Source organism: Caretta caretta, chromosome 6 (assembly GCF_965140235.1).
Source record: "Caretta caretta isolate rCarCar2 chromosome 6, rCarCar1.hap1, whole genome shotgun sequence".
Taxonomy (NCBI): domain Eukaryota; kingdom Metazoa; phylum Chordata; order Testudines; family Cheloniidae; genus Caretta; species Caretta caretta.
This window is the reverse complement of record NC_134211.1, coordinates 127,415,217-127,436,106: the sequence shown is the minus strand read 5'-3', so window position 1 is coordinate 127,436,106 and position 20,890 is coordinate 127,415,217. Positions and strand designations below refer to the sequence as shown.

Here is a 20,890-nt window from a genome sequence, read left to right as displayed (position 1 = left end):
GTAAAGGAAGAATGGAAGAAAATTGTTTCATAGAAACAACATGGCACTTCCTAAAGCGAATGGTGTTGACAGAACAATAATCACCTCCTCTAAACCAGTTCCCAGAAGTGTATTAACTATCTAGCATATGACAGAGAATCCATTATGCCATGTTTCCTGCCTAGTGCTAAGAGAAATATGTGATAAATAGCTAGTCCATTCAAGTGTGCTAGGCAACAATTATTCTCTTGTGTATTTCTTTGTACCTATTTGTCTTTTGCTAAGGGGCCAGATGAGCACCTACAACGAAGACACTGGGCCTGAGCCTCTGGTATAACTCCTTTGTATCACACCAGAAGTGGATTGTGGATCAAAAACTGGCATAAGTCAGCCATGGGGAGACTACCCCAGGTAGCAGAATCTTCCCGTGTTACAAAGCTGGCACAGCAGCCTATAAAAGGGGTGTGACCCTGGATAGAGAGCATGGCCAGGGTGGATCTATGCCTTGCTGATCTCTGGCTGCCATATCGGCCTCATGGGGCTCTCTACAGCCACCTGCACTCACTGTGGAACTGGACCAACACAGAGCAAGCTCAGGATTTGGTGAGGAAAAGGCCAATTTTGCATGCAGAGTCCAGCTTATTTGGCTGTAATTAAAGATCTGGACCTCAGCTTAACAACTTGCGTAATGCTGCATACCGCTCCAATAAAACATACACTTCCCTTAGCTTTTCAGAACTTCAGCTGATAGCAGCAATGGCTTCTTCCTGGAGTGTTGAAAGAAGCTTATAGGAGCTGTAAAGGCTATTTCTAGCAAGCGGAGCGTTGGGGAACATGGCTATTGACATCAGTTCACTGGGCAGCCCACCAAATGAGTGACACTGTTCTCAAAACAGCTAGTTGTTGCTTCATTACTCAAGGTCTGAGGGGGCCTGAATACTTCTGCTAACGTTAGATCTCTTCACTTTTTTTCTCTTTAGCTTTCGTGTACCTCCACCTACTTTATAGCTGTGAGAAATAGCCAGGCACAGTGGTAAATCATGAAAGTTATGGGTCTATCAAAATCTGGTTGATGTTCGTGTAAAGATGGGAGCAGAGATGATTAAAACAAACATTCCCCAGGGAGGTTCAGCCAAGATGATGAAGTTTGCAGAAGACATTGGATCTCACTATCAATTCTCCAATCCAATACAGTAATAACACACTGATGCACAAACAAGCTGTCAGTTACAAATCATTATAGCCCAATGTTTTCTTGTGTGTAATGCTGATGACCAAACCCAGATTACACATCTCCTCTGTTACATATTGATATCCACCCCAGTTGCTTTGGAGACTTTGGGAGTCCATTTAGAAAACTGCATTTATTTTGTTGCTGTGAGTTCTAACCATCTATATTTAGAATTATTTAAATCTTTAGGGCTCACTTTGCTATCACAATAGAAAAAGCATTTTTCCAGATCTCCCACCTTTCATAATAATCCATGTTAGTTCCAATCAAGGGATACAGTTGTGAAACAGACATTTTCATTTGGTTTAGAAAAAAGGGTTATCATAATTTGAGTTTAAGGGTGACAGGTATATTGATAAGACATATTCTGATCATAGTGTACATTAATACAATATAATGGGAGGGATCTAAGCTATATTGCTTTGAAAAATATCCAATAATGAAGTGAAAAATGTTTTTTAGTTATAAAATTTGTATCTTTAGCAAAGTTTCTTTGGGAGAACCCATTTTGGTTTCCAGTGACTCTACGTTAATTTGCTTACATCAACCTTATTAATATGCTTATGAACTTCTTTATATGTTTGTTTGCTGTCAGCACAGCCACTTAAATGCCAGGCCTTTTGCTGAAATGGATTGAGTTGTAGATAAACAAAAGTCCACATTATGAGATTGGGGAAATAATGAAAAATGAGTTTTATGGGTTGGAAGCCATGTATACATCCTCAGATTCGTTTTATTCTTGAAATGCTGCAGGAAAGCGGGGATTGAAGCTGTTAACATAAATGCAATTTTTAATTTAAGGACTGTTTTATAGAGGCTCCTGTTACTCTTCTAAAGTGGTCTGCAGAGGGTAAAAATATGAACAGTACAGAGGAGTCTTTATAGTATCAGCGATAAAACATTCTTATGTGAGTTTTGCAGATACTGTTCCATTGGAATTTAGTATATCCTGGTTCTTATAATTAGAGTAAATGTGACTATTATGTAGTAAACTAGAAAATATTCAGTAGAACAAACAAAGCAGTCATTCCATCAATCGAAGCCCTGGGGAAAACCAATGTTTTCATCTTCACAGACAACACTAAAGTCCCTATTGACACCGTATGTCAAGTTTTCAAAAGTAGCTTCCTAAACTATCTGCATAGCCCTATGTTTGCACTTACGTGCAGTTCCTTGCGTATGTGTAAGCAGGCACTTCAGTGCAAAACATTTGCACCTGAAAAGGTACATGTATGCACTCGCATGCACAAATGTGGAATTTTCATTTGCAGTTTATAGAGCGGTGTTCGAATTTTGATCCTCCGTGTTCAATCCCATCATCCCTTTTCCATGAGTTCTTCACCCTGAAAGTGATAGCAATGAAAAGTCTGAAAAATCAGTGGCATAGGAATTTCAAAGCTGCAGGAGGCAAAATAGATACTTTTCTTTTTTATTTAAATACGTTTGCTTTGCTTGATCTTCCTTTATCCTGTTGTATATTAGCAATTACGAACTTGGCTTTGGAGTAGACTCACAACAAACAACTTCTGTGGTTATGTCTCAGCTTTCCCAGATGCTTAAGACCCCACAAAAGTCATTTATTGCATTGCATGAACATTCTCTCTTAAATAACTTCAGGGATCTGACTTAATCCACAAAACCAAGTAGATTCAGAGTAAAGGTGGAACTTCATCCTTACCTTATGCCATGGTCTTAACTGGTATTAGAGAGGTTTCAGAAAGATGAGGTGTTCCAATCATCTTCCATATCTTATTTTGAGGGCTACTGAGTGTAAAATCAAATTTCAGACTCTACTGTGAATTCTAATGCTTATGAGAGTGAAAGACACCGAAGGATATTAGCTGGACAAAAGAAAGACCAGGCCAAACAAAAAGGAAGGGAGGGCATCTTCCATCAATGTAGTACAAGGTTATAAATGCATTCCTCTAGTTCCAAGCTTCTATAAAGGCATGCTGCTTGCCTTTTACTTGGAAACACATTGAATAAGCACGAAGAAATTTCCTTCCCAGACTTCAATGATTTTTAGAATGTTCTTTTATGGGTATAATAGGCAATATAAAAGAAAACTTTAAAGTGCTTTCATCTTTTCTTTCCATCTACCAATGAATGCTTCTACACACCAAAGGTGGGAATAGTGGCTTTGACCGTAAAGTTTCTCTTTCCTGCCACCGTGAGCTAGCCCTGCTGCAAACTGTTCCTTGCTTTCACACCAGTGACACCCACTACTATTGACATCAACTGACTTCCGTTATGAAGGTGCTTCACAGCTATCTCACAGCCACCTGCAGGTACCAAATGAGAGAATGAAGAATTAAATGAGCACATGAGGGATCTTGCAGAGTAACCAAAGCCATCTATGGACTTAGACTCTACTCTGCACCTGAAGAAAGATTCTCCCACCTTCACTCACTCTGAGTAGTCCCTTGCTTCATGCATAGCACCATTGACTGATGGGACTGTTCAGGAAGTCAGATACGGAGAAAGTTTAATAGAATTTGGTCCCTTGCTATTTACACTTTACAAAGGGCCAGATTCTGCCACCATTCATGAGCTTGAGTAACATGTTACCGGGCCAGTGGTCCCGTTGGTTTCAATGGGAGTATTCATGGAGTCAGGACTCCATGAGAGTAAGGGTGGCAGAATCTGGACCATGGAGCTTGAGTCTGCCAGTCTTACTCTGGAGGGGCCAGATTCTCAGCTGCTACAAATCACGGTGGCTCCATTGACTTCAGTTGGGCTAGGCTGATTTACACCTGCTCGGAATCTGAGGCAGAGCTCACAGCCAGATTCTGATACCCTCACTCACACCTAGTCGTTCCTTGCGGAGTCTACGAGAGTGCCGTGGGTCGGCTGGAGGAGTAAGGCACTCACTCAATGTGAATGAGGGTGGCAGAATTGGCCCCCAAGCGAGCTCTGGGTTACACGGACAGCTTCGGAGGGAAAGTTTCAAGAGCTCCAGGGAATTCCTCAGAACCAATACTCCCGCTTCAGGGCTCATTCACCCTTGTCTTCTCTCTGGGGTGGGAAGGGGTGCCCTGTATTGGGTGAGGGTTGCTCATTAGTTTAACTCATTGCCTGTTGGGATGTATTATAGCACTGGGCACAAGGGTTAAGTTGGCTCTAAAGAGCCTGTAATACAGCCGTGATAGAAAGATATTGCAGGAGGATGGCTGCTGTGTGGGTTGGTTTGACCCAGGATTGTTCCACTATAGAATTGTAATGGGTGTGTGGCAATTAATTATTTTTATTATTATTAATTTGAGTGACGGTAGCACCTAGAGACCCCAGTTGAGCTCAGGGCCCATGGAGCTGAGCCTGTACATACACATAGTAGGAGACATAATCCCTGCCTCCAAAAACAATCTAAACAGACAAAGGGGTGGGTGGAGAAACAGAGGCACAGAGAAGGGGAAGTAACTTGGTCGTGTTCTCTCAAACAGAAGCCAGTGAAGCTATGTCAAATTATACCAGCTGAGGATATGACCCTACCTCTTTACACCTCTTCACAGCAAGGGGAGTAGTACCTCAGACATTCCTCTAAATGGCTGGGAAGTCAACAGAGACCTGCCTCTGATAATTCCCAGACATACAATGCTACAAATACAGGCCTATCTTTCCTCAGGCCTTGCCAAACCAAAAGGAGACAGGACGGAATAGCCAAAATGACTACACGCCCATCACAAGCATGTGTGCTTGATGTATCGCACTTATCCAGGGGGGAAATAAGGAAAGAGTTAATCTGACTCAAATGTGTAATTGAATTATGTACTATTATCCAGAGCTCTGTCAACTCTTCTCCTGAATCATCAGCATTCTGCCGCTGCTTGGAGAGAATCGGGAATTAGAACAATTTGTGAATCATAATTATGGGCACAGTCTCTGGAATGAAAAATCTCGGGAACTGTAACAACAGTGAGTCTTTCCACCAATTCAGTGGAAACAAAATGCAACAATGGAAGGAAATTTCAGAGACAAACATTTACGCTGTGTAGACAACACGCCACCTCTGAATCAAATCTTTCTGTCCGGCTCACTTTAAACAGCAACTCACTGGCAAACTGCCAAGACATAGTAATTCTTAAAGGTACAGCAGACAGTAGGGTTGCCATGAAACAGAAATAGCCTGTGTAGCTGTTAAATTAGTCACAGTCCAATTTCAGCCAGCAAACACTTTTCTCTCTGTTGAAAGCAGCAAATTAAAGCCGCAGTGAACACCTGTGGGTCTAAACCCAGGCTGTCGGTCTTTGAGTTCTGCGGGTACAGGAACCTCAGGCTTACGGCTGAAGAACTTGGCAAACAGAGACCAAGTTGGAGATGATTTTGTTGGCCGAACTAAAGTAAAAATGTATGGGACTCTGTTTGCAAACATTACATTACAGTGGCTGCATATCAAGCGTTTCTTCCATTTTGAAAGTTTCTATCTGCCGGAGGTATTCCCTGTACCTAAAGTAGGAGATGCCATTGGACCACTAATCTCTCTTAAAGGGATAGAAAGTTGGTAAATGCACCACCTGTAAGTGTAAATGCAGCATTGTGTATTGCGAATGGATCATCACACATACAGACATAGTAACTGAGTGCTGTTGTAATCTATGTATTGTTTTCACCAGGCCAAATTCTGCTCTTGAGGAGACCGATCTACCTCTAATCAACTCACGCGCAGTTATAACTGGTATAGAATTTGGTCTCTTTGCTAAATAAAAGTGTGTGTGAGTCCCTGCCACAGAGAGCTCACAATCAAAGTATACAACAGGAGACAACAGATGGATCCAGACAGAAAGGGGAGTGCAAGGCAACAAGAAGGGCAGATCTACACTTAAAATGCTATTTATGTGAAGACACTCCTGCGCCGACGGGAGAGTTCCTCCCATCGACATAGCTGATCCACCTCTGTGAGAGGATGTAGCTTTGTCAACGGAAGGCGGTCTACCACCGACATAGCGCTGTCTACACTGGGGGTTAGGTCAGTAAAGCTACGTAGCTCCAGGGCATGGATTTTTCACACCCTAGGTGATTACCAATATAAGTCTATAGCGTAGACCTGGCCTGAGACAATGTTGGTCAGCGCAACTGGTAGTGTTTGCAGCACACCAGCTCCCTAACTGCTGTCAAGTTTTCCTAGAAATCACAACAAAAGAGCTTTAAGGAAGGATTTGAAGGATGACAAGAGTTGTAGGAGGGGAAGTGGGAAGGGAAGGTGACCCGGGGAAAGTCATTTGTCGGTTTTCTCCTTGGAGAAATCAGCGAGATCCTGGGCAGGGAGTGAGGTGGAAGCTGGAGAGGGGGAAGGTTTGAGAAGGACGTCCAAGGTGATGCTTGCTGTCATGGTATGATGTGCTAGGGAGACTATGCTCTGATGAGGCAATGTGTTTAAAATGCATTTGTTTGGGCCAGCCCATTGTCAACTGGTGCCCTGGTGAAGAGTTTCTTGGTGGAGCAAGGAATTTTCTCTCCAGTTCATGCCGTTCAGTTAAGCTCTTATGAATTCAGTTGCTGGGTTTTTTTCTAACTCCCCTATGAACTCCTACCTACTATTATTCCAAGCACAACCCTGGTAAGATGGTAGCTATAGACCAATGGCCAGATACTCAGCTGATGTATATCAGTGAAGCACCAATGAATGCAGCATCTGGCCCTGATTACGGACCTAAGGGTCAGATGACTAGTTCAACTTCTTTGCAAAACATCTCTCTGTCTCAAACTTTAGCTGGCTAAACAGAAAAAAAGAGACTCTGGAAAGAATGAAGACGAGAAGATGGTTTAAGTGGAAGAAGGCTGTTTTGCTAATGTGTGCACTAAAAGCTCATGTTTTCTGTGGAAGGGAAGTCCCAGGCTGGACTTGCTCAGGAACATTCAGAAGCTAGTTAGCAAAAATAGGGGGGCTGCTAGAATTGCTTTGTATGGTTAGGTGTAGAGATGGGGCAAGATTCCCTGAGACATCAGTCCACTCTGTGATAGCTTCACAATTATATGCAGCCAAAAAACCTAAAAAGGAACCAGTGTGAAAGAAATGACCTGACCTGACCAGAAATGTCCTATCCTCCAGTCACACTAAACAAATCAAAAGTTGTGTCTCCTGAGCTGGAACCGTTACTTTCTAAGAGCAAGGCAGCCTCTCTTGAATTCCAGACAGTCCTTGGCAACCACCCAAAGCTGTTGAGTAAGATCGAGTAGCTATAGATGACACTGGAGTAAAAGAATGAGTGAGCTGCAAGGGGGATCTGAGGGCTGAGACAAGAAGAGAAAGAGATAACGGGAAATCATTTTCTCAGAGTCAGAGAAATCTGGGAACCCATACAAAAGAGGGATTTGAATCCAGAGACAGATTGATATGTTCACACAAGCAGCACAGAAGGAGTTAAAGAACAACTCTGAGGCTCTCAGGCACACCATTCGTTTTTTTAAGTTGAAATATTCCATGCAACAAATTCAGCCGTAAAATGTGACTGACTCTCAAAGGACATAAGTTAAATTTAAAAAGTGAAAAGCCTTTTTTACCTGCTGTTCCCAACCTTCTATCCAGGTTTAATGGATGTCATTGAAACTGCAGTGCAATTCAGCCAGTCTGCATCAAGTGAATAACTTTTACAAGTAGCAGAATTTCTGTTTTGTGCCGGGGCAGGAGATATCGCTCTGCAGATGTGTCACCCTTACATATTTGTATTGTTCCTATTTAAAGCAACAGACAGGATGATACTCTGTGAACCTGAGGGAAATGCTGTATTTGACTTAAGGATGCATTCCTCATGCTAGACCTTGTCCCTCTTCATGTTTAAGGCCATTGTAGATCTGGCCATTCCTTTCCTCGGTGGCTGTGCTGTTTGACTTTGGATGGCAATCTTGCAAGGAGTCAAAGTCTCTTTTAGTTTTACACAAATGCATAAACTATAGAAACACTATCAATCGTAACGTGAATCCTCTCCGGCATTTCTATTAGACGTTGAGGGCCAAATTTTCCAAAGGTCTTGAGAAAATACACTAACAATATTTATGGGGGCATGCATTTACCAGTGCAAGACTCCACCTAGAGCAGGGGTGGCCAACCTGTGTCTCCGGAGTCCCATGCAGCTCTTCAGAAGTTACTAGGCGGCTCCTTGTCTAGGCACCGACTCCGGGGCTGGAGCTACAGGCGCCAACTTTCCATTGTGCCGGGGGGCGCTCACGGCTCAACCCCTGGCTCTGCCACAGGCCCTGCCCCCACTCCACCCCTTCCCGCCCCCTCCCCTGAGCCTGCCGTGCTCTCCCTCTTCTCTCCCCTACCCCGAGCCTCCTGCACGCCATGAAACAGCTGGTTGGGAGGTGCGGGGAGGGAGGGGGAGGTGCTGATCGGCGGGGCTGCTGGTGGGCGGGAGGCGCTGGGAGTGGGGCGGGGGAGCTGATGGGGGGCTGCTGACTTATTACTGTGGCTCTTTGGCAATGTACATTGGTAAATTCTGGCTCCTTCTCAGGCTCAGGTTGGCCACCCCTGAGCTAGAGGGTGCAAATTCCTATTCTCATGTGCAGGTGTAGCTTTCTGCATCTGCATTTTCATTGACCTCCTTACAATGTGGCTCATAAATTTCCTTCTTATATAAATCCTATTGAGGCTGCTCTGTGGAATCCCAGCTGTGGTATTCTTACCCCAGCCATGCATACTCCCCATTCGAGGGTGCTAGCTACAATCAAGTGAGCCTTTGGGCACTTCGGAAGATGAGAGATGATCATATGCACATTGTAAAAGCAATCCATGCTCAGTGTTCTTTCTGCACTGAAATATTTTGAATTCAATTACTCCTTAGTCTTCATTTTTTACTTTAATTAAACATAACTAGGCCTTATTCTCACTTAATATCATTTCTAAAGAGAGAGGTTTTCTATAAAAGAAGCTATTAGCAATTGGAATCACCCAAATCCCCAATTATATTACTCTGCACCTGGGTAAATTTGAACTTGATTAAAGCCTGTAAACTCAGGATAATCATTTTCTTCCTGTGTTTACCTTTGGCTTCACGGGATTGGTGATATTTTTTTCTCCTGAACGCATCCTGAATTTCAGCAAGTAGAATTCTGAAACTAAAGAGCACTTTGAATTTCAATCTGGATTTTGCCTTTCAGTGTTTTTCAATCACACTAGTGTCTTGATGCTGTAATCATTTCAGCCAGCCCTGTACTTCCATTCCACTTACTGATGCAAAATTCTCCTTCAGTCATTTCACTGTGTAAAATGCCCTGTTAGCCAGAAGATTTTTTTAAATAAAAGCAAACCAGAGGCGCTGACTAGCAGGATTGAAGATGATGGCTTCAGAAAATCCTGGCATATGAAAGCATCTAAGAGGGCTAATTATCTATTATAAAATGAACTAGTGCACTGATCCCTGAAAATTAAACTAATCACTAATTTTTGACCCCTCACAACTGATACCGGTAATCAAGAAACAAATAGATGTCAGGCCAGGATCTTTCAGTACGTCAGTCTCTTCTTATTTTCTTTGGTATTAGCTCAGAGATTATTATTACAGTGGAACCCCACTTATCCAATCCAATTAGGTCCGGGGCCAGATTGGATAATCAAAAATTCACATTCAGGAGAATGGGCAAAGAGCTTTCTATCCATTATTTTAACATGCAAAGTTGCTTTTAAACTAGCTGTCCCGCTCCCGGAAAAGCATTAAAACATACCCCCCTTCTTATCTGCTCAACAAAATATACAAACCGTTTGTTCTCGCAAACCATATTTTGTTCATTGATTAACAGGAACACCCACATGAGTTTTTTTAAAGTTGGCTTGATCATTTTTACACTCTTTACTCTTTAACTGTGAACATTACAGGGACTGGTAGAGGGCTTTCCCTTCACCCCCATGCATGCAGTTCTTGTCATGCAGAGAGAAAGCAGAAGACCAGAAGTCCGAAGTGCAGACAATGCGATGTTTATTGGGGTTAGTTTCCAGCAAGCGTGCACATAACTCTGATGCCGCAGAGCCTTGTTTCCCAGTGTCCCATTCCCCCCTCCTTAGCAGGCATAATTATACCTGAAATGCACGCCCACAGTCCCTCCCCTTACAACTTTTGGTCATGTTCTGTTTTGGGGGGGTCATGAGTCTGGGGTCTTTGTCCCACCTCTTTTGTATCCCAGAGGAGGGGTAAGGAGCGAGGTTTTGCTACAGTCAGGGACAGGCATTTTTTTGCCATTTTAGCGTTTTATACTTTCCCCCCCCCCCATTCCTCCTTGCCCCTCTTGACTGGTTGCTTGACTTTGCCTTGAGATAGGAGTAGAGGCAGTCTTCAAGTGTGCGCCCATACTCCCACCATGCCCAATAACGCTAACTGCTCTTATCTGTTCCCATTATACTAACAAACCCATCTGGCTATGCAGAAGCAACATACACAGTGTCTTTGTCCTTTGTTCACACATATTAGTAAGACTATAAGTGTATCAAGAATCAAACGGGCAAACAAGACCTGAAATTCTATCTCAGGCAAAAAGAACAGACCTGAATCCTCCGCTGTGTCTAGCACTCCTAACAGGGACCTTCTACAAAGTCTGTTTAGTGTTACACAAGGCACCAGCTCTATTTAGCTGGTTTTCACATCACGTCACAAACAGAACAATTTCTACAAAAATGCAAAAATGATCATCATTACAAAGCACGAATGCTGGAATTCATGGTCATTTTACAAGGCTGAAAAGATGCAATGGTTACAGTATTGTTGCCATGGAGGTGATGTCAATTTCCCACATTCATGTGTGTGCGCTGGTTGTTTGGTTGATATGGAGAGCTGGATGGTGGAGGCTCAGATAAATGGGGTTCTACTGTATTTTCATTTGTTATTTGTATTTCAGTAGTGCCTACAGGTCATAGTCAAGATCAGGGATCTATTGTGCTAGACACCTGTCAGGGATGGTCTAGGTTTACATGGTCCTGCCGCAGTGCTGGGGGCTGGACTTCATGACTCTTCAAGGTCCATTCCAGCCCCACACTTCTACACTGAAGTACAGAGAATGAGACTATCCCGGACTCAAACCCATGGCACCCTGAATAGGCTAGACAGACACAGGAATGATTATCATCCCATTTTACAGATGTTCAAAGGTCCCATTAAGGCACACATAACATGCTGATTTGGTAGTTTAGGGCTTTGTGGAATTTCAGTACAGATCAGGTCCTCTTAGGTCTAGATTGTGCACCCATTATGTATGTTGGCCAGCACTCATTCCTATGAACAGTCCAAAGAAGGCAATATCACTCCTTTGCATAAGAATATAAGAATGCCCATACTGGGTAAGACCAAAGGTCCATCTAGCCCACTATCCTCTCTTCTGACAGTGGCCAGTGCCAGGTGCCCCAGAGGGAATGAACAGAACAGGTCATCATCAAGTGATCCCTCCCCTGTCGCCCATTCCCAGCTTCTGGCAAACAGGGGCTAGAGACACCATCCCTGCCCATCCTGGCTAATAGCCATTGATGGACCTATCCTCCATGAACTTACCTAGTTCTTTTTTGAACCCTGTTGTAGTCTTGGCCTTCACAACATCCTCTGGCAAAGAGTTCCACAGGTTGACTGTGTGTTGTGTGAAGAAATACTTCCTTTTGTTTGTATTAAACCTGCTGCCTATTAATTTCATTTGGTGACCCCTAGTTTTTGTGTTATGAGAAGGAGTAAATAACACTTCCCTATTTACTTTCTCCAGTCATGATTTTATAGACCTCTATCATATCCCCCTTAGACGTCTCTTTTCCAAGCTGAAAAGTCCCAGTCTTATTAATCTCTCCTCATACGGAAGCTGTTTTATACCCCTAATAGTTTTTGTTGTCCTTTTCTGAATACACATTCAAGCTGTGGGCGTACCATGGATTTATATAGAGGCAATATGATATTTTCTGTCGTTATTATCTGTCCCTTTCTTAATGTTTCTCAACATGAGTGGGGGCTCACCTACTGTCAGGGATCAGGCCCTGCAGCTGCGATTGCTCAGTCTCCCGACATCCTAAGGAGCCAGCAAGGCTGCCTGATGGACCACCCTGCCTGATCCCGTTCCAGCCTTGCTCCTGCTTCGGAACAAACCCTACTCCTGCCTTCTGGTAATCTGGTTCTGACCCTCAGCTCTGACCAGACAGCCGGCACAGCAGACCTCAAGCGAACCACACAGTGGGGAGGAGAGAATATTCTTTACAAAAACATCTTGTTCTCTTGATTGAAATTGTCCATGAAAATTCTGTGAGACTCAGAAAAATTCCACGAGCTGGTAGGTTTTAAAAATAGTACCGGGGTATCAGAAAGATGATTTGAAAGTACACTTTGATGTGGTGGGTTAATATTCCTTGTGGCTGAGGAGAGTTTCTGCATCCTGACTGCAGACACATTTTAATATCTGTCAAGCTTGCCTTCAAAGCTTGATGATCCAGAGGCCTGTGAAAGAAAATTGGAAGAAAGGAGATAGAAATGTCACTCTGAATTCAAAAGGTCTGATCCAGGGTTGAACACAGGGCGGGGAAGGGCAATCCTCTCACATCCTGGTAAAAGGTTTGAGAAGCTGGCTGAAAGCAGACTGGGCATGAAGACAACAAGAGCAGCACCAGAAAGGAAGGTTACCAGCAGACAGTGTTTGTCTGAGCATATTTAGCAATTAAAACTCAAAGGCTTAGAGGCCATTACAGCATTACTTTAAATTGCTTCTAACCACGTATTAGCATTTACATACTCATTTGAAATATCATCTGTGCCTTTTGTAAGGATTGAAGACATTATCAGCGTCAGCCTGGCTTGGCTCTGAAAGCCTCTTCAGCTTGTCTGACTCTTCAATTTTTTTCTTCTTTCTACCCTTTTTAATCTCCTCCTCCTATTTCTAGGGACCACTGCGACCACCAGCCGGAGTTCTCTGAGGACTCTGCATGCATACTGAGTACCAGGGCCTGAGATTCAAACCCCACTAAAGTCACGGGACGCACTCTCATTGACTTCAATGCATTTTGGATCAGGCCTCGGATGAGCTAGTGTTGACATGTACATACCAGGGGCCAGATTTTAAGAGGTACTTAAAAGACCTATCTGCATCAAGACTGATCTGTGCAGACAGTATGTCCGGCAATAGGTGGTCCTGTGTCTTTATCTTAACATTAAGTCATCTTGTTTTGGTATGATGTTATTTATTTAGTTGGGGAAGGTAGGAAGGATTTAAATTCTGCATGGATATGCTGGAGTTGTTACTTGGGAATGCACCAATAAATCCTTCTAAATTTCTAAAAGTGAGTATTACAATACAACTGAATTGGTTTTAGGAGAGAGCTTGACAAATTTATGAGTGGGATCGTATGCCAGGGTTACTTGTGGGTTAGCAGCCCAAAGGATCCCTTTTGTTTTCTCTTTCTAAAATATCATGCTTCAGGGCTTGAGCTGGTCACCAGCAGGGGTGAGGAATGGATTTTTTCCCCCAGTGTATTTCTCTGTAGCATTAGAGATGGCCACAGCTGGAAATGGGACACTGGACAGGAGGGGCCGATACTCTGAGCTGGTACAAAGAATTCTTGCTCTCAGATGCCTGACTGGCTGGTTCTTGCTTACACTCTCAGTGTCTACCTCATCGCCATACAGACTCATTGACTTTAAGGCCAGCAGGGACCATCGTGATCACCTAGTTTGACCTGCTGCACATTGCAGGCCAAAGAACCTCACCCACCCCCTCCTGAAATAAACCCTTAACCTCTGGCTGAGTTACTGAAATCCTCACATCATGGCTTAAAGACTTCAAGTTACAGAAAATGCACCATGTACTCCACTTTAAACCAGCAAGTTACCCGTCCTCCATGCAAAAAGGAAGACAAACAAACCAACCCAGGATCTCTGCCAATCTGACCCGGGTGAAAATGCCTTCCCAGATATGGTGATCAGTTAAACCCTAAGCATATGAGCAAGACCTTCCAGCCAGACACCTGGGAAAGAATTCTCTATAGTAACTCAGAGCCCTTCCCCATCTGATGGTCCCTTCTGGTCTTATGCCCCTAAGATTTTATGGATATTTTTGAAAACCTGGCCCAAAGACAATACCATGCTTTCCTAAAGGATGGAAGGTGGAAGACCCACCTGGAACTCTCTCAGCCCAGGCCGTCAAAGGTATTTGGGTGCCCAGCTTCCATTAAAATCAATGGGATTAGGTGTCTCACTAACTTGGAGACTCTGGGCCAAGATGTCTAGGCAAGACTCTCTGAAATGACCCTGAGTTAACCAAGAAAGTGGTCAATTTGATTTCCTTCACAGTAAAATATATGTGCTAGTTTCACAGGTCTCCCTGACATACAGCTACAGCCTGACTGTGCCTCCATAGGTGAAAGACTAAAATGTTCGTGATTTGAAATCAAAGTTTCTTGTGAATTCTGATGCCCATGCCAGCAGTGGGGGAGGCATCGTATACATTCATCCTCTTGTGCAGAGAGAGCCTATTCATCAGGCAGTCCATGCTTAATCAGATTTAGGCCTCTACCTTTTGATATTCTAAGAAATCAGGCCTAGGATATTTCCCCTGGGATATTCCAAACCTGTAATTACTTTCTTTTCCCTACTACTTGCAAACATAGCTGAAGGAGCTATTAGGTATTCCAAAAGGGGGGTTTGACAGAGCCAGAAGGATTATTACCATTTCCACAGGTTTATTACACGGTGCACGTGGATGGCATGTGCCACCAGGTTCTACTGCAGCAGAGGGCTCCTGGGGGGGCACTGCTGATGAGCAATGCTCCTGTTTATTGAGCCCTCAAGAACCCTCACCACAAAGAACAGCTCCTGACCAGCGTTGAGACATAGAGCCTCTTTTGCAGACCCCAAGCTCCCCCAAAGGGTATCTACTCTGGCCACATGATGCAATTGCTTTTAAAGAAGCATGCATCTCTCCACCTGCCCCCAACTCCACTGACAAAGAATCGGCAAACTCTCCCTTGCCTCCCTCCCCTTCCCCTAGCAAGGAATTAATTTGACATTAACTAGTTTACACATAAGGCAAAAGTATGCATTGTCTGTGAGTTCAAAAGCAATTTGGATTCTGTTTTCTGGTGACTCACTAAGGAAGAAATACCCTGCCTTTTGGCGCATTTCATTTTTGGGCTGGGGGGCTTATTTGTTTAGGTTTAAGGAAGGCAATATTCATAAGGAAGAAGAACGTCAAGAAAAAAGACAGTGTTCCATTTCCCAGGATGCAAATACTGAGCTTGTCACAATACAGCTCTTCCGCTATCACTCATCAAAGTCAGACTCCTCGCTCTCTTTGCTGGGCTTTGGATCAGGTCCACAGGGTAGGTCTAAAAATGAAACCATGGAGTTAAAATGTCCTCATAACAGTCCAGGCTGCCTCTGTCTAGAAGTTCTCAAAGCGCAGGCATGAGCAATCACAGGTCACGGAGCTCTGATTTGCTGGCTGCAGCTTTAAAAGGGGTTCTTGCTGTGCAGTAAAAAGTAGAAATCATCATATTCACTAGTTAGTGGAAGGAAGGAAATCTAACCCTTCGATCTAAGACCTGTAATGAGGTAAGGTGATCTAAGTTATGCTAGTTAAGTTATGTAAGATGCACAACTTACGTCGATGTAGCTTAGCTTGAGGTACAGCGGTGTCTACAGATGCGCTCCCATTCACGTCGCTTCCGTCTCTCGGGGAGGTGGCGTACAGAAGTCGACAGGAGAACGCTCTTCCATCGACTTATCGCATCTTCACCAGACCCACTAAATTGATGCCTGCTGCATCAATCGCAGCGTGCCAATTTAGCCCTTTCCTAACCTTTCAAACAGGGTTTTCGACACTGGCACCTTCATAGCTGCGAATGGTCATTTTTAAGTCCCATTGTACACTCAGAAAGAAACGTCTATTTTCAGCCACTGGTGATGATTTCCCCTGACTGCACTGTAATGACTCTATGGGAAGCCATCGCTGCAAGTCAGCAGCGGAGGATGGGACACAGAGCAAACTACTCTCAAAACCAACTGTTTTCCCCGAGTGTCATTGCTTGTCCAGTACAAATTATGTAGCTCTGGGGAAGTGTGACTGAAATTGTTGACTAAACTACAGAACAACATGCATGATGTCTCCATAAAAATTGGTACAGCCACTCCATTATCCTCCTTCAAATCCCTCTTTAGGATGCACTTCTGCCCTGATGCCCACAAAACACTTGGCAACTTGGTGTGCTGAAACTGAGACTTAACTTGATCGTTACAGTGGGTTGAAACTGTTCCTCTGAAGTGTGTTTTCAACCCAAAATGGCTTTTTTATGGGAAGCTTTCCATTTTTTCCAGAAATGTTCAGGTTTTCATGGTGAGCAGGACAACCAAAAAGTTTGGATTTTGGCTTTTTGACAAGCAAGCCAAGAAATTTGTGAAAAAATGAAAAAAAAAGAAAGAAAAAAGTTGTCACCAGACTTTTTTCACAGTAAATAAAGCCCTTTCCCAACACCATGGATCATCCCCACCTCCTGGGTCTCTGTTACAGCTACCTTGTCTCTTATCATATACTGAAACAATGAACCCTTTAAAGCAAGACACTGTCCATTTACTATGTGGCCATACAGCATATGGGCCTTTGATTCCCAGTTGGAGCCTTTGGGTGCTCCGATAATGTATATAAATAACGAAGAAAAAAAGGATTATAAGCTTCCTGGGGGAAGGACCACCTTTTTGTTCTGTGTTTGTACTGCGCCTAGCACAGTGGGGGCCTGATCTCTGACTGGGGCTCCTGGGCCTCAACACAAGTAATAAATAACAAGAGAGCACAATGCTTCCTCAAGACTGGTACAGCAGTCAGCACCTGATGCTTCAGAAGAAAGTATAAAACTGCAATGGAGTGTCTGGGATGTGGATTTAGAGGCATTTGGAGCTGCATTTAGACCCCCGACTCATTTCATACGAGCTGTCAAAGAGCTACCAAAGGATAATGATCTTTGGTTCCTGTCAACCTGGATGGGCTTCAGACTAGGAATCTGCATTCTCTGCTGTATTATCAAGGCGGTGAGCTATCAAGCCTACATCACTAGGAATAGCTACAGTTTTCAGGGGCAAGGAGCTCTTGTCTGGTCACCCCGGTTCCCCCCTTATGTCCTCCAGAGCTTAAAGATCTTTCCTCTTGCAAAAATGGCATCCTCCAGCACCACTCTTACTGCTCTTTAAGAGCCTGATCCAGCTTCAGTTTCAGTCAGTGGGAATCCTTCTGTTGGTTTAATGGGAATTGGAGGGGCCCTCAGCCCCAGTCAGCAGCAGGCATGGCCTTGCTGGAGAGTGACAAAAAGGGTTCCTCTCCTGCTCAGTGACAGAGCAGGCTGTCTTCTCCATCCCTCAGACCCTGCCAGCTAAAAGGATCAAAGCTCTGAACTTAGATTCAGACTTGTTATGTTCTGGGGCTGCTAAACCACTCAGCCATCCCCACCGACAGGGATGGTAAAGCAGCAGGGACACTGGGACTATCACAGGCTGCAGATCTGTGAGTTAATAACTCTGTAATAACTCCTCAGGCCGTGTGCGAACAATTGGTAGTGAAGCCAGTACAACCTGCCTGGCTCAGGCTTTCACAGCGAATCTCAAGCTCCCCTCCAGGAAGACTTCGGCTAGCAGTGCATTATGGGGCTGTTCACACCACACGGTGAGGAGAGCATAAATAGCAGCAGCAAAGTTTCTTGCCAAGCCCTTGCTGAAAGGAAGCCAGCAGACTGCCTTCCCCCTGGAATACCTCAGTGGGAAAGGGTAACCAACAGGACCTCCTTATGGTCCCCACAAAAAGGCTTTAGAAGAGCAGGAGGTGTTGAAGGTCAATGCAGAGAGCAAGGGTTCTCTGTGGAGGATCTTGTGTTGGCAAGAGAAACCAGAACCCTGTGGAGAGGAGGGGAGAAAGCCTGGAGGCTGGAGAGATGTGAAGCTTTAACTGGGATTTTCAAGTGTGTGGCAACTTGAAATGTCAAGTAAGCCCTTCCTAAGGGACAAAATCTGCTGTTAACTTTAATAGACAGGTTACAATATATTAAAAGATTTGCTACAACTGAAACAGACAGGTCATAGCATAATAGTCTCCCCTGACAGCTAGAGATGCAGTTATTCTGATCGTATCTAACAATGGTTAATCTGTAACAAAATTTTCTCAATATTTTACCTTCCATACATGTGTATAAATACATTTGTTTGAACTGTTTGTTATCTGGCTCTGCTCTGCAGGACAGAGTACTCCATAAGCAGTGCAGTAACTGCCCTACAAAACACATCCCGAACCTTGTTTGCTTAGATACTCGAGCAAATGCGTAATCACCTTTGATTTGAAGCACCTAAACCCCATCTCATCAGCTGTCAGTTTAACTAGTGATGTATGTGCTTGTTAAGAAAGGATTAAATATGTTCTTTGGCTGAGAATGGCCACTGCATATCAACAAGGGTTTGCAAAGGCAGCCTCTATCCTGGAATTAAAATAGTAAAATACTTTATGGGTGGAAAAAAAGCGAGCTAGTCTTTTGCTTCATCTTTTTCCTACCAAGCGGCTATCAAGTCTCTATTTAGTATTTTTCTTTTGGGGATTCAAAATAAGAATAATAGTTTTTAAAATGACAAAATAGCTTCTGGCTGGGTCTTGGCGGCAACATGACATACAAAAACCGGAAGCATTGTATAATATCGCTTCCCTTTCTGGAATACCAGAGAAGATTTTCCCATTCGCCTCACATTAGAGAGCTTCAGGCTATAGCTCTATGAAAGATTTCAGACATATACCATAGTGAAGTTAGCACAGTCTGCCCTTTTGCCCCCTGTCAATCCATTGCATGGAGTTGTTGCAGTGGTAATATATAATCTGGAATCATTATGATGAAACGTTGTAAGAATGTCACCATATATCAGCTAATTTCCTGTGGGTGTCCTGATTTATAAAGAAAACCTGCCTTAGGTTGCATCAGGACCCAAGCCTTGAAATAAGTTACGGGAAAAGTCTCATGCATTCCTTGATATATTCATATTGGCTCCAACACTCCTTAAGGCTTTCACTTCCATCACCAGCAGATACCAAAGGCCAGCAAGGACCCCTCCTCCCCCAACTTCATCAAGCTTACATTCTCATGCAAAACCTTAACAGTAAACTGAGCAAGGTTAGGGAAGAATAAATTCCCATATGCACATACTGTGTGACGTGCAGATGTGCTCGTTTCGATACAAATTCTTATGTAGTTGCCGTTAATGTTAAGGTTTTGTGTTAATTGAAAATTGGATGAAGTTAAGTTATCCATCGGTGTTTTGGAATATTTAGGAAATGGAAGTGAAAGTTGTCTGGAGTGTGGGCACCATAAAGGTGGCAGAAAATGGGGGTGACTTTTCACTTAATTTCTTATATCTAGAGCTAGCTGTGTGTGTGGGGGGAGAAGATAGTTGGGATAAAACAAAGTTTCTCATCCTTTTTCACTTCTTCCCACTTGAGGTTTAAAGAGAGAGTAGCACTTCCTTTTGCTTTTTAAAACTTTGTATTTATACTTTTGAAGTGGAAAGAAGTAAAGCGAGATGAAGCGGGGGACTTATTTTTTAAACTTTCTTCTGATTTTTGCACTGGAAACAGTGGAAAAACTAAAAATGGGAGAGAAAGCAGCAAACCGTAGTCCTTTTTTACTTTTTCCGTCTTTGGAAAAATCACTTGTTTTAGGGTCCCCCCTACCCCCAACCCACACACACACTTTCTTTTCCATTTGCCCTACCTTTCAGAAAAGTAAAAAAAAAAAGTGAGAGAAAGCAGGAACCCCACCCTCGCCCCCCTCAGTCCTGGTTTTCCCACTGGCTTTATTTTACTTTTTTCTCTCCCCTCCCCCCAACCCTTTTCCAGTGAAAAGGGGGCAGATGGGGAGTAAATAAGTGAGACAGGGAGGACGGTCCAGCAGTTAGGGCACTAGCCTAGGACTTTGGAAACTAGGGTTCAGTTCTTCCTCAAGCCATGTCCCTGCGGGTGCTCCACTTTAGGTGGTTATGTGCCCTGCACCTCTAATCGGAAAATTTTGACAGCAGTGCCCGGTCAGGCCCTGCCCGCGCTCTCCCCGTCTCACACCTGTGTCGGCAGCTGATTAGCACTGTGCAGCCACTTCCCCTCTCAATTCCTTCTCTCCCGCCCTTAGTCTGCGTCGGAGCTCCCGCAGCGTGTTCGCTCGCTTACCTCAGAATTAGTTTTGTTAGATTAGTCACATCGTTTAGAGTAGTTCGGTTAATTGATTAAGACCCCTTTACTTCTTTTTCTTTTTCTCCCCATTAAAAAAAAAATCCTCCTTTAGTTCATCCCCTGAAGGGATGGTTGTTTTTCCCTCAGAATGCCAGGGTTTCCTGGCTTAAAATGCTGCATTTCCTGCCGTGAGGCAATTCTGATTTCTGATGGACACTCGCAATGTGTCCAGTGCCTGGGGGGGAATGCATTAGCCCCAAAATGCACATATTTTTAGAGTCTTCCAGCCAGGACAAGGAAAGCGAGGGACTTTAGGCTGAAACTCATCTTAATGGAGAAGTCCCTCCGTCCCGCCTCAGACCCGGGCTCGCAAACTTCTCTGGCTACCCTATCACCACATGTGGCTTCTGATAGACCTGCCCCTTCCCCATCCTGCAGGGAAGGGACCTGTCTTCTAAAGGATGCAGAAAGAGGAGAGCTAACATTCCTCCTCCCAAGACCGGTCCAAAGAGGAAGCATTCCCTGACTCCATCTACCACTTTGGTACTGATTGTG

General features: G+C 43.9%; 1 long non-coding RNA gene across 1 annotated transcript in view; it reads right to left on the bottom strand.

Annotated features, from left to right (window-relative positions):
* Positions 1–1,489: 1,489 nt before the first annotated feature.
* Positions 1,490–20,890, bottom strand: part of LOC142072376 (uncharacterized) — a 303,201-nt gene continuing 283,800 nt past the window's right edge. The window contains exon 4 of the long non-coding RNA XR_012668775.1: positions 1,490–2,553. This is a non-coding gene — a long non-coding RNA (uncharacterized LOC142072376). The remainder of the gene's footprint in view (positions 2,554–20,890) is intronic.